General features: G+C 41.6%; 1 pseudogene; it reads left to right on the forward strand.

Annotated features, from left to right (window-relative positions):
• Positions 1–12516: 12516 nt before the first annotated feature.
• The window catches only part of LOC113143885 (zinc finger protein 208-like), a 905597-nt pseudogene continuing 891017 nt past the window's right edge, over positions 12517–27096 (forward strand).

Below are 27096 nucleotides of genomic sequence, written 5' to 3' on the forward strand. Positions count from 1 at the left end.
AGACAACTGCTGCTCAAATGATGAAACATGATTAAAAATCATTCAGTTTTCTCTTTGGCAGATTTTTGAAAGTCTTGAGATGAGCCTGTAAAAGTTTTTGCATGATCGACCTTTGAAGAACATTTTTAGTATCTAAGGAACATTGTTCCACAAAGATCTATTTCCTTAAATGTCATTTGGCCAAACAAAGATAAGAGGCCATTTTGAGCTTTAATCTCATGGGTTTAGTTCAGTGACATGTGATGACATCACTCAGAAGACCCCTGAAGACCAATGAGGTTGGAGGAAAGTTTGAAACTTTCTCCTCAATTTAAGTTCATTTCACCTTTTCCAAGTGTGGCAGCGTGTGTCACAGGTTTGGGTGTCATTCGCTCAAACCTCAGAAAACTGTTTTTAGGGCTCATCCTTTTTAACACTAACAATACTGATCTTATCTTATCTTTCCTGACTTGACTTGACAAAACAGTAACTATTTCTGGCGTCCTCCTCACAACTCCAGCATCAACTGGATGACTCCAAAATATTTTTATCAGGTTTGTTTGTTGATACAAAAATGACTTTAAACACATTTTTCATTAATTAACTTGATAATCTTCAGCAATTCTGGTGTCCAGATGAGAAAACCTTTAAAACAGTTTTTGATTTTCTTTTTCCAGCTACTACACCAACTATATGAACCTGAACACGCCTGGTCTCCTCTTCTGAAAAAAGCAAAACACTGAGACCAGAGAAAGAATCTGAGGACAGTAAAGGTTTTTGTGACGTTTCTAATCATCTTAAATGTCGATGCTGTGTGAGAGAATAACCACAGGATGAAACAAGACGTCCTGTTTTCAGAGACCAAGACATCAGCAGACAGATGGACAGTCTTACTTTGGACAGTGCTGCTCTGACAGGACCGGAGCTCCTCCACAGAAACTCCACTGCTCTTCTCTCTGTGAAGACGTCTCACAGGTCAAAGGTCAAAGGTCACAGATCACAGAGTTTATCAGAGGAGGGTTTTTTACACAGCTGTTTGAAATGCGGAGCCAAACCATGCCTGCAAATGTCCATGGACTTTGTTGGTCCACAGGCAAAAGTCTTTGCAGTCAGAGAACATTGCAGCAAACAGCTCAGCTAAAAGAAAAGAACAAAGAAAGAGACTGAAGTCAAAGACACTTTTATTTGTGAGGGTGTTTTCAAAAGTACAGTCACCACAAAGTCAGATTTCAGCACCTCCTTTGACTGGGAAATCATTTTGAAGCACATAAAATCATACAAACACAAATCTTTGCATACAGATCTGTGACTGTCAATCAAACTCTGGCATTTGGTACTTTGCTGCACTGAACCTGGGAATCTCAAAATGATGTCATAGGTGAAAGGTCACATCATTTCACTGACCTTTCCCTTCACTGGAATTGAAAGAGCAGAGACTCCATCATGTTCAAACACCACAGGACCTCAGCTTTTAATGTGCCCTCTCTGGGAACGCCTGTGATTATTGACTGTTTGGAGGATGTAGCGATGGTGGAGCCGTTGCAGGTGGACATGGTGTAGGAGCTGATGTCACCAACCTTTCCACAAAGTTGACTAAAGTGGCTGCTGTAAGAAACAGACATATTGGAAGAAATAACACTAACTTATTGTAAGAACAACTGTTGTATGACCCCTAAATATAACACAGCGTGGGCACAAGGACTTAAATAGCACCTTTAAAAACAGTCCATCCAGACCCATTTAACAGTGATACAACTACTTCCTGTGGGGGTCAATAGTCAGGTATATCTATGTATTTATAGATGCAACAGAAACCAATTAGCTTATAGCCTACATATGCTAACACAATATTTGATTTCCAATGGGGGACATACAATATCTTGGTAAGCCTCCTGATCCCACTGATGGGGCTGCAACAAACCATTATTTTGATCATCCATTCATCTAACCATTATTACAACAATCGACCGATCCACTAATTGTATTTCACCAATGAATCAATCAGTCGGCTTTGTTCTATTCCTCACTTTTTACAATTGGAGAAATATATGGAGTGACACATATTCTAACTAATAAATGAGGTCATCACTTCAGCTTTTGGAAATGTCCAACAATGATATTACTATTGGACAATTACTAGGATTTTTGACAACACAAAAATAGAGATTAGAATAAGTATTATATTGATCTTTCAAATGTAGTGGAGTCAAGGTAAAAGGTTTCCCCAAAAAATGCTCCTCAAGTAAAGTACTAATTCTCCCAAACTGGACTTAAATCCAGTCCTCAGGTACATTTACTTCATTCCTGTCCACCTCTGCTGAGGACCAGCAGCATTAAAGGCTCAGTGTATGAACTCCCTTGTGACAGCCACATGTCTGTTGTTGTTTCCTTCATCTGTAGCAGGGGGGGCAAAGGTTTTGGCTCAGGGGCCACATTGACTTTTAAAATGTGACAGAGGGGCCGGATCAGCACCAGATGCATACATATCAAACATAAAGAGAAAAAAAAGCATTCCAGTTTGAACGGACTTCCCTTTTAGTGGGAACAGTGTTGTCCATCACCCATTTTTGCCAGAGCATCCAAGTCTGGTGTTAGTTTGGTTGTGGCAATTCTCAGAACAGATCTGAGGTGTTCATCCCTCAACTGGGATCTGTGGGGGGCTTTGTTGGTGTCCATCACACTAAGAGTCTGTTCACACACATACGTAGAGCCAAACAACACCAGCATCCTCAGTGCCATCTTCTGGATGTTTGGACATTTGGCTGCGCTTAATGAAGCATCAAACTCATCCAGTTTAAGAGACTTGGACTTCTCCTTCAAAACGGGGTCACATTGGAGATCCATCAGTTCCGGCTGCAAATCCTGTGGTGCCGTTTCAGGGTCTTGTGAGAAGGGACGTGACACCAGCTGAAGGGATTTGTCAACTTGTCCAAAACCAGAGACCCGACGGCAGAATCCTTCATGTAGGTCATCCAGTGATTTCCTGTGTTTGTTCCCAGGTTGCAGAGCCTTTTCAATCGGAGCCAGTGTGGGGAAATGAGCGAAGGACTTGTCTGCCATTTGCTCTGAGAATAAAGCCAGCTTGGTTTTGAAGGCTCATTTCATGCACAAACTGGTCTTTCCCTTGGAGCTTTACGTTCAGCTCATTCATGTGTGTCAGGATGTCTACAGCAAAAGCTAAATCGCAAAGCCAATCTGTGTCACTCAGCTCAGGAAAACTGTCAGCGTTCCCAAGTAGCTTCAAAAATTAGATGATCTCAGCTCCCACACCCGTTGACAGACTTTCCCTAAACTCAACCAGCGGACATCAGGATTAGAAAGCAAGTCCCTGTGATCAGCATCAGTTTATCAAGAGACTGAAGAAACTGACGATGGTGACGTGAGTTTTACAACTGGCTTCACCACGTGGTCGAGCTGCAATACGGATTTACACAGCGCTTCCTGGTGAATGATGTAGTGTAGAAAAATGACTTCCTGCTCAGGGTTGTCCTCTTCCACCTTGTTTACCTCTGATCTCTGAAGCTAGCTGCTGACCCCTGAAGACAGCTGCTGACCTCTGAAGCTAGCTGCTGACCTCTGACCTGTGAAGCTAGCTGCTGACCTCTGAATTCAATTCAACTTCAGACTTTCAGTATGAAGGTCTGGGCTTATACTTCCTAAGTTTTAATGTGTGAGCTACTGAAGCTGCATCTGTTCTGTTGGATAACTCACCTCTGACAATCCTCTGAGCCATAGCATTGTAGAACTGCACCTGAGTCGTGCTGGACTGGAAATCTCGGTCAAAGTGATATGGTTTACCCTGTGAAGAGGAGGAAGTTGGGATAAGTACGTAGCAGGAACACACACCATCAAGAACGTCCACATGGCCACAGCCCTCATGAGTCCACTGCATGTGAGCAATTCAAATAGACAGGTGGGATGTTGAGTTTTGTTGACTGGTACAATTACTAACCAAACGCTCAGGTTTTCTAACATAACACTTTGGAATCAGATTCATCTAATTATCCCATCTTGACTCCAGATTTCAGTCCAGTACATAAGTGTTTAAACTCAGATTTTCAGATTTCAAAGATAAACTAGTCAAAGATGGAAACTTGAATCAATGGGAGTGTAATATTTCCCTGTTTTTATCTTCTTCACAGGCAGGTTCTCTTGCTGTGCCACCTCAGCGACTCTTTCAAAGAGGATTTAATACCAGAGGACGTTACATTTCAAATCAGATCCATCAACATAATGAAGGTCCAGTGCATTCAGGAAGGATTCAGACCCACCTCACTTTTTTCAGTGTTGTTATGTTGCAGCCTGATCCCACATTGGTTTCTCATTCATCTACACTCAGGCCACATCAGGACAAAGTCAGAACATTAGAATAGTATTTACTGAGTTTCACTGAATGAGAACAGGAACAAGTTTATCTGCTGAGCCACACACTCACCGCGACCTGTACACAGTCCCCCCCCGGAACTTAGGGATGTACTTGTCCCCCCGGGCCACCTCCGAGCTGCTCAGAGGCCTGAAACGACACACCGCATCGATAGTACGCTCGGCCGGGTCCGCCATGGATGGATGAGGGAGTCCGGCTCCAAACTAAGCTGGCAGATGGCACCAGCAAAAAGGGGGTAGGGTTTATCTAGGGCACTAGTCTGATAGACCCAAAAACATGAGATGATGGATGGAGACAGAGTAGACAGACTAGACAGAGGGAAGAAGAAAACTAATGTTGGTTGACTAGACTTGACTTTTATCAGAACAGAATTCAAAATCCATGTGACTGGGGAGGGACTTAAAAAGACTAGTCTACATGTGATATGAACAGAAGGGTCACATGGGATTTTAAGATCTGAGAAAGGTGATTCTTGATCTTTTGTGTGTTTTTGTGTCTCTTTGCTTGTTGTAACTCCAGATGAGGCACAGATTTACAGCTGCTTTAGCAGAAGGAGCTTTAATTTGATTTTCTTAGTTGTTATGTTTCATTGAAAGACTCAAGAGCTCATGAAACTATTGATTATTCTAGAAATCAGCAGAGCAGCAAAGGTTTTGTGTGGATGTGAACCTGCTGCACAACTGGAGACCAGAGCTTCACATTTGAAGGCAAACTGCCATATACTGCCAATGTAATGTAGACTAGCCTGTGTATCTGTATTTGATCACCTGCCTTTATTCCACAAATCATCTGGAGCTTCATTAGCACATTGAAAACATTAGAGTGGCTGTTTGTGCTGTGTGTGGCGCCACCGTGTGGACAGTCAGTAACAGTTACACCAGGCTGAGAAAAGTCCAACCTCTGGTTTTCATTGGGACCAGTTACTGATTGATTTGTAGGCTTTGATCAGATTCATATGTGGAGATGATGATTGATGTGACTGAGTTTGGACAAAGTACAAATATCCAAGTATCTTCTATTTACACTAAAAGTACTTTATTAGGCCACACATACAGTATATAATACTCCTAATATTTGGATGGTGGACTACATGGTCTGTGAATCTTTTAGTCTTTGAATTTTCTGTCCAACAGCAGATATTAAAAAAATAATAAACACTGGTTATTTGATTTTTGTTTGAAAATCCCAAAGTTAAAAAAATTGAAATCCAGCCCTTGTTCCGTTTTTGTCTCTTTGTTATTGTGGATTTTGTTTTGTTACATAGACAAAGGAAATCAAAGCAGCTGTTAAATTTCATTGATCCCCTTTAGACCCATGAAAAAAAGAAACGTGTTGTATTTCAATATTAGTTTTTGTCGACCAGAGCAATACGCCATTTTTCCAAACAATCAAAAATAATAATAGAATAATAATAATGAATAATCAAATAAAACCTGTAGAAAACTGAACAGCACTTCCATTAGCTTCACAGCTGAACTAAGGCTGATGAGAGCCAATGAGGACCCAGTAGCAGGACTAGCTGCGTTGTGGACTCTACTTCAAATGACTTTTCTTTCCCTGAAAGATGCAACAGAGTTTTTCCACAGTCATGTTTTCCTCCCTAAGACACACTCTTTGATTGGTTCCACTTTTTCTGTGTCATGTTGAGATAAAAAGGGAAACACTCTGCTGACATTTCTAAGATGATAAAAAGCTGTTTGACTGCTTTTCTTTCTATGAGACCAAACTTCAATCAGTCTATAATAACACCCAGACTGGAGACCCCTGTTTTTACTGCTGGACTCAGATTTCTCATTTTACTACCTATCATTTCTCTCTTTAGTTCAGGGCCCAGAAGGAAAATTTCACTTTGGTCTTTGTTTAACTTTAACTGATTGTTTGACTCAGAGCCCTGATCCCCTGTGGTCCTAAATCTAGTCCCCTCTAGTCCTAAACCCAGCCCCATCTCATCAATAATCTGGTCTGATCTAAATTTAGTTTCTAGCCCCTCTTAATTTTAATCTCAGCCTCAAAAAGGTCAAAGGTTAAAATCATCATCTTTACATTACACTCAGAACAACATGAACAGGATTTGTAACAACAACAGTTGTGGTGAGCAACTAAAGGTTAGTCCCAGATTTCTGCTTTAGACTCAGGTCCAAACTCAGGTCCGGGTCCAGCTTTATGAAGACCATCACCTCCACCTGCAGAAAGAAGCAGAGAGAGCAGAGATGAGAAACCAGTCACAGAGACTGACTTCATCAGCAACAGTCGTCTTCACATCAACTCAAACACATGATCACAACAAGCTTCTGGCTGATCTGATTGGCTGACTGTTGTCTCTCTCTCTGTCTTTCTGTCCAATCCTGAAGCCTGTCCCTGTTCTCCTCTCACAGCTTCACTGAGAAGGTTGGAGCTTTACAGGAAATCCTGGATCTTTGCTTTGATACTGACTGGGTTTAGTCCAATCCTGCTGAAAGCACCACGGACTGACGCTAGCCCTCTACTGACCTCAGAGTCTGCAGGCTACAGTCTGGACTCTGGACAAGATCACACAGGTGCTGCACATCTGGATCCTTCAGATTGTTCAGTCTCAGGCCCAGTTCTCTCAGATGGGAGGGGTTGGACTTCAGAGCTGAGACCAGATAACCACAGCTGGTCTCTGACAAACTGCAGGTCCTCAACCTGAATAAAGAACCAAAGACCAACTTCCTTTTTTCTTATTGAACAAACATGAACAATGAATAGAACAACACAATATTATAAATACAACACAAGTGTCAATAGAAACTGGTCCATCCAGGCTGCATGTTTGAAATCAGCTGGGAACACATCTAGACTGAGGCAGTTATTAATGAAAGAGCTAAAAACCTCCTTAGGGACTTTAGCAGGAACTCCATCCAGGGGACAGGGGGTTAGTTTCTAGTGTTTCACCACTTTAGAAAGAAAAGACAATGAAACAGGCTCAAAGTGCTTGAAGATACAGAGCAAATAAAACCCTGAGCCCAGTCCCAAACAGGGTTAGCAAGGCCTTGTCTAGCAGAAGTTCTGTTGTCACTAAAAGGTTCTTTTAGAGACATTGGACAGTCCACTGATGGGTGGATCAATGACAGGTCTCCTAAATAAAGCCTTTGGGTGATGAGAGTAGCTGACAATAATTTTGGACAAAGAATCTGATAGAGCAGTTTGACTGGTTTTCTGGTAGTCCTTCAAAGAGTTTCTCAGGGTTCTCAAAGACACATGGAGCCGGTCTTTCTTCTACCGATATTCTGCCTGTGGGCAGCATCTTCTTCAACTCTGGCTCATATCAATTAACCAAGGTTCTGTAGAGACTTTAGGTCTCTTATTCTGAGGGGGGCGATAGAGGCCAATACAGTAGGACATGTAGAGTGAAAAGATTAAATTAAATCCTGTGCAAACACTGAGTTCAAACAATAATTCAACACTAAAGATCTACAATAACAACAAACAGTCAGTGAACTGACCCCAGAGTCTCCAGTCTACAGTCTGGACTCTGCAGTCCAACACACAGCTGCTGCACTCCTGGATCCTGCAGGTTCTTGTTTCCACTCAGGTCCAGTTCTCTCAATTGGGAGGCGTTGGACTTTGTATAGCGCCATATCACGATACAAATCATCTCAAGGCACTTTACAAAAACTAAAACTAAAAACCCAACAATTCCCTTATGAGCAAGCACTTGGCGACAGTGGAGAGGAAAAACTCCCTTTAACGGAAGAAAAAACCTCCAGCAGAACCAGGCTCAGTTTGGGCGGCCATCTGCCTCGACCTGTTGGGGTGAGTGGATAGAGGAGAGAGAAAAGAACAGCAACAATAAACAATGTGCAGAGACAAACAATGTGCAGTTAGTGGTCAGTAACTGCACATCAGCGATATACAGCTCCAGGACCAGGGACACCTGCAGAAGGTACAGAGAAAATAGAGAGAGAGGGAGAAAGCACAAACTAGGGGAGAGAGAGAGCACAAGGTTAGTGACATTCAATACATGAGGTGGGAGGAGAGAAGAGAGGGGAGGGGAAGGGAGGGCGGTTAGGGTAGGGGAGCTCAGTGCACCGATGGTCCTCGGGCAGTCTAGGCCTATAGCAGCATAACTAACTAAGGGATGGTTCAGGGTTGCCTGAAGCCAGCCCTAACTATACGCTTTGTTAAAAAGGAAGGTTTTAAGTCTAGCCTTAAAAGTACAGAGAGTGTCTGCCTCCTGAACCCAGGCTGGGAGCTGGTTCCACAGGAGAGGAGCTTGATAACTAAAGGCTCTGCCTCCCATTCTACTTTTGGAAACCCTGGGAACCACAAGTAGACCTGCACTCTGGGATTGAAGTGGTCTATTGGGATAATATGGTACTATGAGGTCTTTAAGGTATGAAGGAGCTTGATCATGAAGGGATTTGTATGTGAGAAGAAGGATTTTAAATTCTATTCTGTATTTTACAGGGAGCCAATGAAGAGAAGCCAATATAGGAGAAATATGATCTCTCTTGCTAGTTCCTGTCAGGACTCTGGCTGCGGCATTCTGGATTAATTGGAGGCTTTTTATGGAGATATTGGGACATCCAGATAGTAATGAGTTACAGTATCTAGCCTTGAGGTAACAAATGTTACAAGGACTAGTTTTTCTGCATCATTTTGAGACAGGATGTTCCTAATTTTGGCAATGTTGCACAGGTGAAAGAATGCAGTTCTAGAGATTTGTTTTATGTGTGAGTTAAAGGACATGTCCTGGTCAAAAATAACTCCAAGGTTTTTCACAGTAGTGCTGGAGGCCAGGGCTATGCCATCTAGAGTAGCTATAATTTTAGAAAAGTTATTTCTGAGGTTTCACTCAAGTGAGAATGTAAACATGTTAATGATAGACATTAATTCCTAAAGGACACCTCATTGTTAACAGGATTTGATCTTTACACTTCATATCACTCTGTCCAGCTTTACCTCTGATACAGATCATGACACTTATTTTGCTGTGGTGCTGGTCTTGTCATGATCCGTATTCCTGGTTTCCTGTTTTAGTTTTATTTTGAAGGATCATGACAGGAACTAGTCTTTGTGGTTTTCTGTTCCCTTAACTCTGACCCAATTAGTTGATTGTTTTCACCTGTCCCTCGTTTGTGTTCCTCCCTTTTTATACCTTGGTTCAGTCTTTGTTTGGTTGCCAGGTCATCTGCCCAAAATGCTGTTGTTCTGCCATTACTGCCCTACATGTGCTTGCTCTGCTTCACATGCGTTTGTTCTGCCAGATCTGCCGTCACTGCCTTTTGTCTCCTGGGTTTAAGTTAAGTAGTTCTGTTTTTGTTCTTGCCTTGTGTTTCATGTTCCCTGTTTGTTGTCCGTGTGAAGTCTGGTGTGTCCCCGAGGTATGAGTGCGACCCCAGACCCGTGAACCCCGTGTGAAGTCTGGTGTGTCCCCGAGGTATGTGTGCGACCCCAGACCATTGTCCCTTGGTTGTTTGTGTGTAGTCTGGTGCGTCTCCCTGGATGTGTGTGTGTGACCCAGACTACCTCATGCCCAAATTCCCTGTATTCTTGTTTATGTCTCCCTGTGTGTCTGGAGCGTCTCCTTGAGTGTGTGTGACCCAGACCTCCCTGCGCTTATGTGCTTAGTTCCTCCTTTGTTCTTCTTGTGTTAAAGTCTTTTGTTAACCCTGAGTACCAGAGTGGGTGTTTCCTTGGTCCGGCTTCTAACCCCCCTTCAGCATCCATGACATGTCTGTTTCCAGGCTGAATAAAATAACATAACATCTGGTGCAAAAGCTTGACTTCCAACTGCCTAGTTTGATTATGGATGCATGTTTTTGACAACATTGTGTCTGTGATATTTCTGGTAACACACAAATGCACCAGTGGACTTTGGAAAATCAGCATGTTGTGACAAATGTCATGTCAGTGTGGGACATAAAGCTGTACAGCTGTTTAACACAATTAGATTGTGTTACATAATGTTCTATGTGTGGAAATTCCACTTAGTCTGTGTTTGAATTTGGAAGCAATTCTGTAGTCATTTATGATATAGTCACTCATCTGTGTTTATTTAATGACACTGAAACTCCTTCTCCTATTACCCCCCTGAAGTCACATCACCTCTTCTCAACACATGGAGCTCTCCTGTAGAATCACCACCACCCAAAGTGGGGCTCAAACCTAACCCTAACCCTGAGATTAAGAATATCATGCTCTACTGACTGAGCTAGCCAGGCTGTGTATAACACACATTTAACTGTAAATGTGCTACACTTGGATCCACCTATGTTCTGCCAATTGACTATCAGGTTAATGCAGAATATCTTTGCAGCTGATTCACTTTTGTTACTGTTACATGTACATCTTCAAGTAGAAAATGACTTTACAAAGAGACATTGACTGTTATCAAAGTACAGGGTAGAAATCAATACATGAAAACACCTGTCAGGAGTGGGATTTGAACCCACGCCTTCACCTAGAGACCAGAATACCCTGCTCATAGGAAGGAAGAAAACCTTGAGTGTGGCACCTTAGACCACACTGTTCCTGTTTAGATTCCCTTCTTGTCTCCTCCCTAAATGCTCCTGTTTCATAAAGAAGATTCATGTTTGTCAACTCCTTTTCACAGCTGCACTTCTTTAACATGCTGGTCTCATGTCTAAAGTGGTTTCTCAGGAGTCGCCCAGTTTCTGGACACTAAATATTCATTATCTATACCTGCTTATTCCTAATTAGGGTAACTGGGATCAGTTCTCTTTGGGTGAAAGGCAGGACTACACCCTGGACAGGTCACCTGACCATCAGAGGGCTGATATTAAACATTACTTTTTAAAATTAAATAGTTAAATACTTAGAAACAACACAGTTTTTTGTTTTAAATAAATCAAATTCAGTACAAGAGCAAGTTGTTCTGGCTGAGTGGTTAAGGTGATGGGCTTGGAATCCATTGGGATCGCCCCATGCAGGTTTGAAGCCTTTCATGAATGATCTGTTATTTATAAACACGCTATATTAACGTGACCCATAGTGGACTTTGAGGACTGAAAAAACTGTTGCTGTGTGTGTTCCAGTTAGGTTAGGTTACTGCTGACATCATGTCTCATTTGAATGAGAGGGAACCAACAAACACAGTCACACTCACTCCTACAGTGCCCTCCACAATTATTGGCACCCGGGATTAAGATTGGATTAAGGATTTTAAGCTTCTAATAAATTCATTTTCTTTTTAAAAATAGAACCAAAATTCAGAAAAATGAGAAAAATCCAACCTTTAATTGAAGTACAATTATTCAGCAAAAAACAAAAATAACATTAACAAATAATTGACTTTATATGAAATCATGTGTGCCACAATTATTGATTATTATTATTGATCTTAATACTTCGTACAACCCCCCTTTTGCCAACAAGACAGCACTTAATCTCCTCCAACATCTCACAAGGTTAACGGCAAGGTTAATGGCTTTAACCATTCCTCTTTGCACAATCTTTCCAGATCATCCAAGGTCTGGGGTCCTCTCTTATGCACTCTCCTTTTCAGTTCAGCCCATCTGTGTCTGAAGGATCTATCAGCATCCAGTGGCTGTGAAGAGCTCTAGAGCCTCCTGATGGGGGTTGGTTGCAGCTGTGCTCTGTGGACTCACTGCTTTGTGTCAGAGTAAAATTTGGTGCAGACATTATAGACATGCTGAGGGACATATGATGTAAATGTCAGTCTGACAGCCCACACAGTGACTTATTTACAGCCTTTAAACATCTGATTTATTATTTGTTTAATCCTTCACCAACTAATCTGTGTTGGATCTAGAAGGAAGTGAAACTCATCACATGAACCCTCAGTGTTTGCTTTGAGTGACACCATGGACATGGTGGTCCTCATAGTTTAAGTCTGAAAACACTATATAGCCACAGTCACACAAGCATCATCACAGAGTGGAGCTCTCACTTCCATAAATCCACTTTGTTTCCAAATGAAATATTCAGTTCACACTCCAATGTGAACATAAACACCTTCTTGCATATATATCACACGTCTACAAATGTAAATAATGTCCACAAACTTTACTATTGTCACACATCATTGATTTCCACACCACGATATTGTGACAGTGACTCAAACACTGATAACACTCCCATCGAGGCCCAGGCACACGCTGCTGACACTTAGCAACGGTTACTAAGGGGGCGGGGCTTCGGCTTCTGGGGACGTTTGCGTCTCAAAATGGCGGCGACAAAAACAGAACCAGAGCATGGAAACAGCGATAACTACTACAAAACCGAGATTAAAGAGGAGAACCAGGACCCAGGTTTCGTCTACCACGACCACTACAAACATGGAATTAAAGAGGAGACTCAGAACCCGGATTTTATCGACTACGACCACTACGTCATTGTTATGAAGGAGATGAAGGAGAACGAGGACCCGGGTTTTATCGACCAGGACCACAACAAAGGCGCATCTAAAGAGGAGGATCAGGATCCGGATTGTGCCGAACTGGACGAATACAAGAGCGGAATAAAGGATCAAGAGCACACAGATCAAGATTTCATCGACCCAGACCACCCGACCAACGAGCCCGACTCGTCCTCTGGTCCCAGCGATCAGCAGGTCAGTGTTCAGGACTTAATAGATAGAAAACTGAGATCAAGCCAGTTTGACAGGTGTTTGTTTATTTGAGTAATGGTTTTCTATATTTTACTTTAAAGTTTATCTTTCAAATCATTGTTTTCAGATGAGTTTACAGCAGGACAGACAGACAAAATAAAGTATTTCCTCTTTCTAAAGAGTATAAATAAAGACCCCAGTTCTCATAAGTAGAAGAAATAAATGATTACTTCTTATTAGGTAACACTTCAAATGCAAAGACACACACACCTACACACACCTAAAATGCAAAGAGATGAACCTTAGTCCATGCTGGTATGGTAAGAGACCAACTGAAAAACTGCCTTCAAGTAGACTTTATAGAAAACAGCAAGCCCCCAAAGGCAGTGCCATTAGTTCTACTCTGCACCCTGATTATTGGCTCAGCAGTGATGAGATTGATTTTGCTTCTCACGTTATTGCAAATGAATACACAGAAATTGATGGATTTCAGTCCAAACTTTTATCTAGTGTATTAAAGGAGGAATTGTGGGTACTCCTAACAAGCCACTCATTCGAATGTTACACACTGGGGAAACCATTGGGTGACAGCAAGCAACATCTTTGCTGGTAGTAATAAGGTTTGCATTCATGGTAGCTGTCGTGGCAAAAAGCACTTGGAGGCAAATCTCAGGTTAAAGGATGGCAAATTTAATAGACAAAGCAACAGAGTCACAACGGAGCATACGGTCTGCAGAACGGGTCAATACCGATTGACCGCAAACACAGAAAATGATCAGCTTTAATATCAGTTGAATAGTATTAATTTACACATAAGTCACTCACATGTAAGTCGTGCTGGCAGGATGGCATATTCTTCTTCTTCTTCTTCTTCTTCTTCTCTTCGGCTGCTCCCTTCAGGGGTCGCCACAGCGAATCATCTGCCTCCGGATGGCATTCATAATATAATTAGCGTCTCTATGACTTTTCGTCTGCTTCCTAATGAATACAAAGCCGTGTCAAAAGTCTTTGTTGAATTAACACAAGGAGGTAGCAGACATTTGTCTGTCAAGGTGTAAATTTCCCTCACAACAGCCTCTCAACAGTGTTGGACACCAGTGCCACACAAGCCTTATTGGGGATGTTAAGGCCAAAGGAAGACCTATTCGTGGTAATTTTTCCTAGTGCTCAGCAGCAAAGCAATAGCAGCATCTGTGGCTTGTTTGCAGTTGCATTTGCACATCCTCTATGCTGCAACCTTAGGCCTGAGAATTGTCTGTTCCGTGAGGGACGGATGAGGGCAGAATTCACCAGGTGTTTCAGAGCCTCAACCAAGCAAAGCCAATTTTAGGCAAATTCCTGTCAGTGTGGAGTCCTGCACACAACAAAGAAATCATGGTGCAGTGCTCATTGTGTAATGGATGGTATCATCCCACCTGTGTTAACATACCTGCAAATGCCATTTTTGGTGAGGATGACTGGCACTGTCATCCTCAGTACTACACTAGGAAAATGTACTTTGACTTGATATGTTGTAAAACAATGTTTTGTGCTTTCGTTATGTGACCTTTAGTTAGTAGTTCTAGTATGTTTTGTTTTACAATTTTATTATTATAATTATACAGTACAATTGGGAGCAACAGACACTGAAGTAGGATAATGGAACGTTTCTCCAAAAGGCTGCAGTAAAAAGTTTTCATATGAGGCATGCACTGTATATAGTATGGGATGTCCCCTATAAGAACTGGCAATTGTTTTTTTTCTGTTGATGAGAAATGCGTTTTTTCTTGCCCTCTGAAAAATACAGAAATTCATTACTCAAATAAACAAACACCTGTCAAAAAAAGACCTATAAATGAACCATTTGAGGGCAAATTTGAAAAAAAACATGACAATTATCTTTGAAAGCACGTTCTATGTTGTTCCTCAAATTACCATAATCATAGTAACATGCGCACCCACAAATTTCAGTCGTGGCTTTTCAGAACTGCAGCTGGCTTAACCGCAGTAGCGAGGAGGTCCAGTCCTCTGTTGGCAGTGATCAACAGCTCAGCGTTCAGGACTTAATCGATAGAAAAGGCTTCATAAAGAGGCCAGAGTCAATGGTCAGTGCATCATCTGTTCTTTCTAATTTTAGTTCAAGTCTGGAAGTGTCTAAGATCCAGCCTTTATGTTTATGTATTTCCCAATGTGTGTTGTGGTTTCACCCAGTCCTGAATAAAACAGCTTAGAAGCAGGTCTGAGCCATTACCCAGCCAGTTTACTAAGGATGAGTGTTGCTAGTCTGATATTCTACTTATGCTAATCTGACCAGTACTTAATCAGTTTGGCATTTCAAGTCCACCATTGGATTTTTTTTCTTTGGAGTGTTCATAGGGAGATTCTAGTGTGTCCATTAAAATTGTGACATTAATGAATCAAGTGACTTAAATCATTTGCCTTGAAAGTGTCATGGGAAGCTTTTAAAATAAGTAATAATTTATTTGTGGTAAAGTTTTCATTTTGAATGTAGTGATTCGGCCAGTTTGCTCCCAGTTGCGGGTGTGAAAGTCGTCACACTGGTATTGTTTGTTAATCAGAATCAGAATTAGAATCAGAATGAGCTTTATTGCCAAGTGTGTGTGCACACACGCAAGGAATTTGTGTAGGTTCGGGGGGGTACTCCAGTGCAAACAGACATAAATACTGTCATATGTCAGGGTTAAGTAAAGTTCGGACCAAGGAATCACCCACTCTGGTACTCAGGGTTAAACAAAAAGACTTTATTTTCAATGAGAAACCAGAACAAAGCGGGAAGGCAGAAAACAGGAAACTGGGGAACACCAGGACACAGGACTCAAAACAAAGCACATGAGTTACGGGGACAGGGAGATCTGGGTCACACACATTCAAGGAGACACACCAGACCACACAGGGAACATGAACATGAGATACAGGGACAACAGGACATGAGGGTCTGGGTCACACACGCTCAGGGAGATGCACCAGACCACACAGGGAACATGAACATGAGACAGAGACAAGGCAGGACTACAGGGAACACAAGGAAAGCAGGGCTACAGGGAACATGAATAAAGCAGGAACAAAGGCTACAAAAGACAAGAACAAAGCTGGACTACTTAACTTAAAACAGGGTATTTTACTGAGGCAGAGAACTGTGGCTCTTCAGGAAACAAAGGCAGTTGAGAGCAGCTGTAAGCAGACAACCCAGCAAAAAACTGTGGCTAAACAAAGGTATATAAAGTGAGGGACAAAAACAAGGCACAGGTGAAAACAATAACTAATTGGGGCAAAGTAAAGGGAACAGAACACAACAAAAACAAGTCCCTGTCATGATCCTTCAAAATAAGACAAAAAACAGGAACTTAGGAATACGGATCATGACAAAATACAAATGCTACAAAGGATCAAACGGTAAACAGAAATGCTACAGAAACAAATGCTACAAAAAACTAAAGAAAAAAGCACAGATCACCTGAAAACAGAATGAAAGGGGAACTAATTGGTACAAAGAGCAAAAAGGTGCCAGTGACAGTGCAGGTGATAGGAGGGAATGGTGGAGAGCTATGAGTTTAACCCTCTGGGGTCTGAGGGGGTTTTTGGGGCCTGGACATGTCCTGACATTTGTGCTTTTTTCAGTGTCTTTTTAACATATTAATGTCTAAAGTCTAATAACACTGTAATCAGCACAAAATTGGCTACAATAATATGTGAGCTTCAAGTTTATACATTATTGTGTTTTTGAGAAAAAAGTGTTTATGCATGGTTAGTGAAAAACTACAATTTTTTAGTCACTGAAATAAGACCATAAAACACAAACAGAACATTGGTTCACAAGACTTTGGAGACCTGTGTGGCGGTCACAGTTATTCACTCACACAAGGATCTGGTACACAAGTTGCTTTATATGAAAAGAACAAGAAATAAATCAAACAGGCTCTCCCTCAGGACTGCAGGTATTGGCAATGCCACAGCGAGCTCATTCATTTCTGCTGTCCCAGAAACTTGATCTACATCAAATAAAATATCAAAACTACATTTAGAATGAACAATGGCATTTTGTGAAATGAACTTACCAAATAAAAGACAAGAAAATAGTGATTTACATCATTATCAAGCTGGAAGCAACATATCTTTATATGAAAAGAACAAGAAACAAATCAAACAGGCTCTCCCTCAGGACCGCAGGTATTGGCAATGCTAACGACACAAAAATGGCGTTTCATATTAGTCATCACACACTTATAAACTTAGCAGACATGCTAACCACATGTAACACAAGATTGCTTTCTGTCACATGACGCCAAACTATCATTATTGCATGTAATACATCACCCCCTTGCTCATATATATCTATACCATTATTCAAGACTAAAACTTACACTTATATCAAGAAATGTAACAATTGTACTCGTATAATACGGAGCACGAAAAACTACGTACCCACAGCGAGCTCACTCATTTCTGCTGTGGTACGGCAAGAGGGGAAGTACAAAAGGGGAAATTCACCTGCAGTACCATCCAAAACCAACAGAGGGAGACCTCCTTAACCAAATAAATAAGACCCACGTGAATTAGTGTCATTTTATGGAATTCACACATTCCTTCCTACTACTTCCCATTTTAACCATGTTACACCTGCATGTTGCAGGCTGAAGTGTTTACTTCACAAATGATGTGAATGTCATCTTGTTCACACTAGCTGTAGCTGAGAGTTTGACGTTTTATGTCATTTCTCGGGGGTGTGCACATATTTACCTGGTTCACCTGGGATTATTTACATGTGAACAGTGTACAAGGCGGGGTCGCATTACCTGTAATGAGGTGAGACAGGAGAAAACGGACTTCTCCTTACGTTCATACGGATTAAATAAAAAGTGATGATTTGTTTTCGACTTGAATTGTTTCATTTAAAAGAAAACATTTCAAGCTTTCTAGCCATATAATTCTTATTTTTATGAGGCAGGTATTTGCTGAGATTCTGGTTGTTTTATTTACATGTTTGTGAAGAGAGGTGACAGAGACGCCACAAAACTCGCTGGCACATTCGTCAACCCCAGAGGGTTAAAAGAAGATTTGGGGAAAAAATATTTTCATGTTTTTGCAGTTTGAAGCATCAGCTGTTCATCACAGAGTACTTAGCTGCAAGACATCACCTGGAGCTTGCTGAAGTTACTATGCGAGCAGGGCAATAAAGTCTGCTTCGGAGGCCATTTGGTCCTCAGAGTGGAATCGGTCAGAGTTCCAAGACTAAGTTAAGCTAACTAAGCTGCAGGCTGAGAGTGTCTTTGTCACCAAGCTGGTATACTCACTCTTACATTGGTCAGTTTTCTTGGTCTTGTGGTGGTTGACAGACCTGCGTCTGTGTGGCACTGAGTCGTAAAACTTGGTCTAACTTAAAAGTAATTGTTGCCAGATACTTCTGTGGTTTCTCAAAGCCAAATTTGGGTAAGAGAAAAAATTAGACTTAAGAGAAATTCTTTACTTTCAAATTTAAGCTAGTGCTTTAAATATGGTGCTGTACTTCAGAGAGTTGTGCCCACTGTTTAGAAATGAAACTAGATAAAAAGTTAAATGTTGATACTAAGAAAAGCTATTGAGGTGAGGCAAGCACATGTTTTAAGAAAAATAATTTAAAAAAATGACAAAATATGTGGATGAGACAAAACACAAAATTACAACTTTGGAATGAAATAGAACTCCAAGGAAACACATTTTACATGATCATGTTTCATAAACATGTTGTGAATGTCAATGTCAATTATGGTTTTGGATTTTTCTATCATGTAATTTCATATCTTTTCTCCATTTTGCTTTTTTCTTCTTTTTTACAAATAGAAAAGAAGAACGGGAGTCAACAAGACCTTCACAACATTGGAGAGTTTAGAGATTAATCAGCATGTTCACACTGGAAAGAAAACGTACAACTGTGACCAGTGTGAAAAAGCCTTCTCCCACTTAGGTCACCTGAAAACACATCAGCGTATTCACTCTGGGGAGAAGCCCTATAGCTGTGACCAGTGTGAAAAAGCCTTCACATGTTTAAATACCCTGAAAACACATCAGCGTATTCACTCTGGAGAGAAGCCCTATCGCTGTGACCAATGTGGAAAAGCCTTCACACAGTCAGGCCCCCTCAAAACACATCAGCGTATTCACTCTGGAGAGAAGCCCTATAGCTGTGACCAATGTGGAAAAGCCTTCACAGAGTCAGGCCTCCTCAAAACACATCAGCATATTCACTCTGGAGAGAAGCCCTATAGCTGTGACCAATGTGGAAAAGCCTTCACACGGTTAGACCACCTCAAAACACATCAGCATATTCACTCTGGAGAGAAACCCTATAGCTGTGACCAATGTGGAAAAGCCTTCACACGTTTAAATACCCTGAAAACACATCAGCGTATTCACACTTCAGAGAAGCCCTATAGCTGTGACCAGTGTGGAAAAGCCTTCTCATGGTTAGGCCACCTCAAAACACATCAGCGTATTCACTCTGGAGAGAAGCCCTATAGCTGTGACCAGTGTGGAAAAGCCTTCACAGAGTCAGGCCACCTCAAAACACATCAGCGTATTCACTCTGGAGAGAAGCCCTATAGCTGTGACCAGTGTGGAAAAGCCTTCACAGAGTCAGGCCACCTCAAAACACATCAGCGTATTCACTCTGGAGAGAAGCCCTATAGCTGTGACCAGTGTGGAAAAGCCTTCTCATGGTTAGGCACCCTGAAAACACATCAGCGTATTCACTCTGGAGAGAAGCCCTATAGCTGTGACCAATGTGGAAAAGCCTTCACACATTTAAATACCCTGAAAACACATCAGCGTATTCACTCTGGAGAGAAGCCCTATAGCTGTGACCAATGTGGAAAAGCCTTCACACGTTTAAATACCCTGAAAACACATCAGCGTATTCACTCTGGAGAGAAGCCCTATAGCTGTGACCAATGTGGAAAAGCCTTCACACAATTAAACAATCTGAAAACACATCAGCGTATTCACTCTTCAGAGAAGCCCTATAGCTGTGACCAGTGTGGAAAAGCCTTCACACGTTTAAATACCCTGAAAATACATCAGCGTATTCACTCTGGAGAGAAGCCCTATAGCTGTGACCAATGTGGAAAAGCCTTCTCACAGTTAGGCACCCTCAAAGCACATCAGTGTATTCACTCTGGAGAGAAACCGTACTGGTGTGAGCAAATGTGGAAAATTTTTTCTTTGCTCAAGTGCTCTAACAGCCCATCAGCTCATTCACACCAAGAAGAAATGTCAAAACTGACCACTGTGGTTAAGGTCTTAACCGTCTGAGGTCTGAGCGTGTTTTGGGGCCCTGGACAAGTTTTGACATGCCCTGACATTTGTGCTTTTTTCAGTTGCTTTTAAACATGTTACTGGCTAAAGTGTGATAACACTCTAATCAGCAGAAACTGGGCTACAATAATATGTGATTGTGTTTTTGAGCAAACAGTCTTTATGCATGGTTAGTGAAAAAATGAAATTTTTAAGTCACTGAAATAAGACCATAAAACAGAACATTGATTCTGCAAGACTTTTAATAAATACATCTTGTAGTGTAAAGTGTTTGCTTCAACATGATGTGAAAGTGATGTTCACTCATTCACTGAAAACAATACATTGATTTAAATTTTGTAAGACACTTTTTGTTTATAAAAGAAATATGCAGGAAAGTGTGTCTGACCATGAATAGTCATGTCATTTACCTGAGACATCAGCATAATGACCCTTTCAGTCAGGAATGTGAATTACTGTAATACAATACAATACAATACAATACAGTACAATGCGGATCCAAATGTTCGTCATTTAAGTCATGTTTGTACTCTGAGGACAAAGTAAACTCTTCATCGCTGTCTGGAACATATGAAGTACTTCTTCACCCACATAGCCTGCCATCATCCAAACACAGAAACAGTGAGTAAATTCTATGATGAAGTTTGGCGTTTTATGTAATTTCTCTGGGGCATGTACAGAATTACCTGACTCACCTCAGATTATTTCCATATGAACAGTGCGCTCAGTACGAGGCGGGATCACAATAGTTACAATGTGGTGAGACAGGAGAAAAAGCACATTGTTTTGTTGTAATTATGAGGGTATACAACTAAAACTAGACCCTTTACAGATTCAAATGATATATTGCTTTTATCTGTATGATCAAAACTAACCCTTGAAAACACTTGAAAATATCCAGCATTTTGATCGTCATTGGCCTCAATTTCTGGTGGAAACTGTGGGAGATAGGTCTAAGACTGGCTTTTGTCTTTCCATCTCTATTGCTATGCAAAGGGGAAATGTGGTGTAAAAATCCCACTCTGACATGATCTTCCTCACTTGATGTAGCTGGATGTCAGTAAGTGTGTGAATAAAACTCAGAAAGACATTTCTCTGGTGTGTGAGTCTTTATTATCACAAACTTCCTCCACAGTTTTACTAATAGAAAATTAGTTTTAGAAGCCACATACGTGTGTACTACCCTTCACATAAAATCTCACCAATTCTCTGTTTAGCAGCATTCATATTCATATTTAGGTTTATATTTATACAGACATACATTCAGTGTGTAACAGTCTCTGTTGCTGCCGAAGGAGCTACATGGCCTGGATGACTGATGCAGTCAGCTCACCTCAGTTAGCAGTTAGCTCATTATTTTGCAGTTGTATTTCATTTCACAGTGGTCTATAAATGGGATCACAAAACCAGAGTACCCACCAGCATGAAAACTCCACACATAAAGGCCACTGCAGGGTTTCGGACCAGGAACCTCCTTGCTGTGAGGCAACAGTGCTAACCACTCATTCACCATGCTGTCCGGGAACAAAACAATCTAGTGAACTACTATTAGTGATGGGCAAATGATACCGAGCCTTCGGAGCTTGTGTCACTCTTTCTGAAGCGAAGTGATTCGAAACGCTGTGTCGGGGCTTGTGTCAAAACACCAGTGTCACGTGACTGATGACGTTCGCTGTTTCGCTTCGCGCTTCATTGCTTCAAAATGTTTCAAAGCTTTTCATTGGCTCATAGTCTTTCAGTGTGTGTCATTGGCTCATGGCGTTTCAATGCATTCTGAGCCAATGACAGCTTGACAGGTTTGACAGATGTGAGTGGTTTGGTGCCATACCAGCTGTATAAGATGCATCATTCTGCTTCAGGATTTGGAGAGTAAGAGTGAGAGTATTTTGGCAAGTTTCATGGCGAGTCCCACCAATAAGCGACGTTCTAAAGTTTGGGATCATTTTGATCTCAAGAGGTCTGAACTTTTATTGCTGTTGTAGTGGCAATCTAACAGCAAAAAATGCCACTAGGGAAAAAAGAGGAAGACGTTTCCAACTCGTGCCAAAAAAGAAAAACAATGTCTGCCAAAATATACGTTTAACACTTTATTATCAAAAGAACAAAAATGCAGTATACTGACTTAGCAAGATTAAAATGTTAGAAGTACGCGTCAAAACCACCAAACACGCCACACACACCACGGCTGAAAACCTATGTGGCTTCCTCCTATCCTCATTTTCCCCGCCCAACCACCTGTGTCTTCCCTATCTAACTTCCTCTCCCTCTGCCCACAGGTGTGCAGGTAATCAACCAACCACACTCTCTCACTCCAGACACACACACACACACACACACACACACCATAATTCGTGCTCTTTAGAGGTTGCTATGGCTTCAGTTATCCACCAGATGTCACCGTCACTGAAGTCTTGAAGCTTTGAATCTTTTTCGGCACAATTGTCAGGAAAGCCTCAGTGCTTCATGAGGCTTCACTTGCCCATCACTAGCCGAAGGAGAAAATGTTCGTGTTTTAGTTGTGCGGCTTCAGCAGGCTGCGTGTTTCTGCGGCGGACTTGACGAACACCTGAGCACCTGGCGCGCAGGATTTAAATGGCGGTGATTTGACGGCCACGCCCACTGCGCACGGCTCCTGGTTCATGATTGGCTCACTCCTTTTCATTGGTCATTTCCTTTACCGGTGCTAATAATCCGAGAGGGATTATCAGATTATTAATAACTGTGCTGGACTGGTGACCTGTCCAGGGTGGACCCCTGCCTTTCACCCGAGAGAGAGCTGGGATAGGCTCCAGCAGATCCCTGGGACCCTGGTTAGAACTAAGGGGGTCTAGATGATGGATGGATTATTAATAAATTCTAAGGTTCAGTAGAAAATAAAACTGGTTCTAGCAGAGATAAAGTTTGTTTGGACCCTGTCTATGTCCATGTTCCTGCTCGGGGGTGGCGGTAATGTCCCCTAGATGGCTTGAAAACTGCCATTAAACAAAAGAAGAAGAAAACGGAAGAAGTCAAGGACAAGGACAAGGAGGAGCAGGAGCAGAAGAAGCAGCAGCAGAAGAAGATGGAAACGGAAACTGAGGTTGGTGTTTTTTTATTTTTTACATTTGCTGAACATTTTAACAACCAATGTGGATCTTTATGGATCTTTAGGCTGATTAAGTGTCTGTGAAGATTCAAGGTGGATCAAAGTCCAACCTTTATGTCCACCCATGCTCTTCAGGTTGGTTGGTGACTAAAGTGTCTGCAGGTGTGGATCTGAACGTGTGTCAGGCCTGTGATAGACTGCTGATCTGTTGGGGGACGAGGGTGCCTGTCTTCTTGAATTATATAGGACATATAACACCTTTAATGTCAGATGCTAAATCAAAATAGCACATAGGTCCACAGCTCAATAATTTGAAGTCCTATTTTTCACTTGATGTGTATTTTTAATATGTATGAAAACAACACGATAAACCAAAATCCAGAACATGATTTCAAAGAAATGCGTCACAGAAAAACACGTATGTAAACATTTTAATGGAAAACTAGTTATTTACAAAGAGAAAGTCCATTCAGAACAAAACAGCCTCACTATAATGAACTAATCCAGGTTTTCTGACAGTTTCCTGATTTTCCTCCAGCAGCTCAGAGGAAGGCGGCCGACCCCGAGACCTACAGAGAAAAGGATTTACAGATCACTGAGTGAGGAGTTTTCCAGCCTCAGCACCTGCTCTGACTTCCTGCTTACAGCCAAATAAACAGCATTTCAGCATTTAGACCAGCTGAGTCCTGGTCTTATTGTAGCGGGTCCAACTTCTTTGTCTGTAGTTTTCTGCTGTTTCTGTGACATTTCACTGCAGTGTTGGGGTTTATGGAAATCTGTACATGTACATGGATGTTCTGGATCCACTGGACCTGTGGTAGGAATCCTTACACAGAAACAATGGAGACTGTGTCATGGAGAAATAAACATACTGACTGTAAATCAGACACGTGATGTTTGGGATGCGTCTGTCACTTCTAACCACATCACCTTATGTGTCTGTTCTGTTCTTGTAATTTTATAGTATATGTTCAGCACAACAGTCAGTTGGTTTAAAGCTTTTATACAAGTTGGTTTCACTGAGTTGAGTCTGTCAGGATGAAAAATGTTAAAGCACCATAATAAAAACACTTAAAGCAGTGAAGGTAGTTAGTCTCTCTAATAGGAAATAAATGAAATCATGATTGAAGTTAAAATGATGTCTCATGGAGATTTCTCCTGAATAACAGTTCAGCTTTGACCATCAGGATAATTTGCCAGATGAGCAGATCAACAAATCGATCAATGAATCAATAACTAGTCTGAGCTTTAGCCAATCAAAGCACTTCATTGCTCTGTGTAGTGTGACAGTGAGCCAACAGCAGGCTCTTATAAAAGTGTCATTTCATCTTTTTATCAAGTGCACAAGACAAATCACACACACTTGTACCGTACAACATCAACACTAAACACACACACACACACTGCCAGGGGCCATCCATTTAAAGTCCTCAGGAGCAGTTTCTCCTGTGAAGAGGCCTGAGTGTTGTGTGTTCAACAGCCAGGAAATATCTCAGGGTATCAGGCCAACACAGAAAACTCAGTTTCTTAAGTCATTACTACAGGAGGCCATTGTTCAAGCACCTCTAGTGTGAATGGCTGCTCCAGGAGTGTGTGTGTGTGTGTGTGTGTGTGAGAAAGACCTTTCTCATCTTGGTAACTGTTCAATTAAACTCTCTAGTGTGAGCAGCTAATTGTTCCAGCTCATTAGTGCAGTGTAATGTCCTCATATGACACAGTGTTTCAGGCTGACAGTGCTGGCTCTGGTTTACCAGAATATGCCTGAGACGGCTCTCACAGGGACATGAAGGTCATTTTGGCATTTTGTTAACTCAAAGAAACTTAAGAATCAGAATCATATTCTTGATTAGTGATTTAGTGATTTATTAAATCAGCAATAATTCAACACTTAAAGCAGCTTTTTGACCAGTTGCCTGGTGTGTATCTTCATTTAATTTCTGCTCATATGTTGGTAATTTCTTATATAAGGTTCACGGTGAGAAATGTTGGTGCTACAGTAGCAAAGGGTCATTTCTTTGATAGTTTACTAATTAATTATTTGTCAGGGGCAAATTAAACCATTTTCATTTGTCATAAAAATTCTGGTTGAATGTGGATCAACAAGCTGCTAAAATGTCTTCTGGCCTGTCAGCTTGAAATACACATCAAGGCCTGTGTGGTGCAGATAGAGATGAACCAGAACCAAACAAAGTGAAGCAGCATTCAGTCACTATGCTCCTCACCTGTGGAACAAACTTCCTGAACACCTGAGGTCTGCTCCAACTGTCAGCTCATTCAAACCAGGACTGAAAACCCTGTTGTTTCCTGCTGCCTTCAAATAATTGTTCCTCCTTGTTTTCTTAATGTGCTTTGACATCTTATTTGAATTGACTTTATTTGATCTAAATGTATTTGATGTTGAACGTCTTTGTTTTCAGATGCTCTTTTCCAGACTTTTAATGGAACTATCTGCCTTGTAAAGCACTTTGAGTTGCGTAGTGTATGAATGGTGCTATACTAATACATTTGCCTTTTACTACATTTTTATTTAGATTTTGATCCCACGTACTTGGCTTTGTTCCAACAAGCTTGCAGAGAGCCCTGAAGAAAAAAGCCCAAAATGGAAATTGTGGAAAGTCTTTAAGTATTTGTGTATCACAATATGACATATTGATGCTGTGCTTTCCTTACTTTGGATGGTTGCATTCATCCTCTCTTCTAAACGATTAGTCTGAGGATGATGTGGAGCACAGAGACTCCGTTTGAGGCCTAGTTTGGCACTAACACGCTTGTTGATCTGACAAAAACAAGGCAGTGTGACTGCTACAATATCACACAATTACATGTGATGACAGTTATTACTATCACATTTAAGAAATAAGGAGGACTAATTAGGTCCAGCCTGTCAAGGGCCCGAAGGCTCTTACTTTTTAAAAGAACCAAGATGCTCACAGAACTGGTACTTGTGCAGAACTGGTTTATTAACAGAACTAAAAATCACTCAGAACTGGGCATGAAACAAGTGGCAACACAAGGGGTTAATAACGAAGAACTCGGGAAAAGTGCTGAACACGGGGAAGACACGGACACAGACAAATGCAGGCTACACAGGGGCGGTCTAGTCACACGCACGAAAACTCAGACACGCACAGGGAAACTAGGAAGGTCTGAACATACGCACGGGGAGACAGACTCATGCAGAGAAACTCAGGGCAACACACTCGCACGGAAATTCAGACACATACAGGGAAACTAGGACGGGGCATCCACCTAGGACGCTAACAAGAAACACTCAGACTGCAGATCACGCATACACGGGGAACACCACAGGGAGACAGAACACAAACCAAGACACGGCCTGGGTAACTAACTCAGAGCACACCAGACTACAGAAAAACAGCCAGAAGACTCGCACAAGACACAAAAACTCAGGAGACGGAACAAGGAGACTTACATGAACGAAAACTCCAGACAGAACACGCAGACACAATAGGAGCAGGAACAGAAAACAATCCAGAGCTAGGCTGTAGCATGGACTCCCAACACAGGTGCGAACGACAATAAACAAGACAACAACAACCAGCAATGAACAAAGGAAATTGGATGGTATTTATCTAAGGGAACGAAAAAAGACACAGGTGAAAATAATCGTAATCAAAACAAAGTAAGACGACAGGACAAAGTGGATCCTGCAGAGTCCTTCAAAATAAAACTCAAACACAGGAAGTCTATGGCAGGATACTGACACCAGCCTTACCACATTTACAGATTCGCTCCCCTGGTCTGTCCAAATGCGTTTTGGTGCCTCAAACTGATCCACAAACTTTA

Source organism: Mastacembelus armatus, unplaced genomic scaffold (assembly GCF_900324485.2).
Source record: "Mastacembelus armatus unplaced genomic scaffold, fMasArm1.2, whole genome shotgun sequence".
In the NCBI taxonomy this organism is placed as follows: Eukaryota; Metazoa; Chordata; class Actinopteri; order Synbranchiformes; family Mastacembelidae; genus Mastacembelus; species Mastacembelus armatus.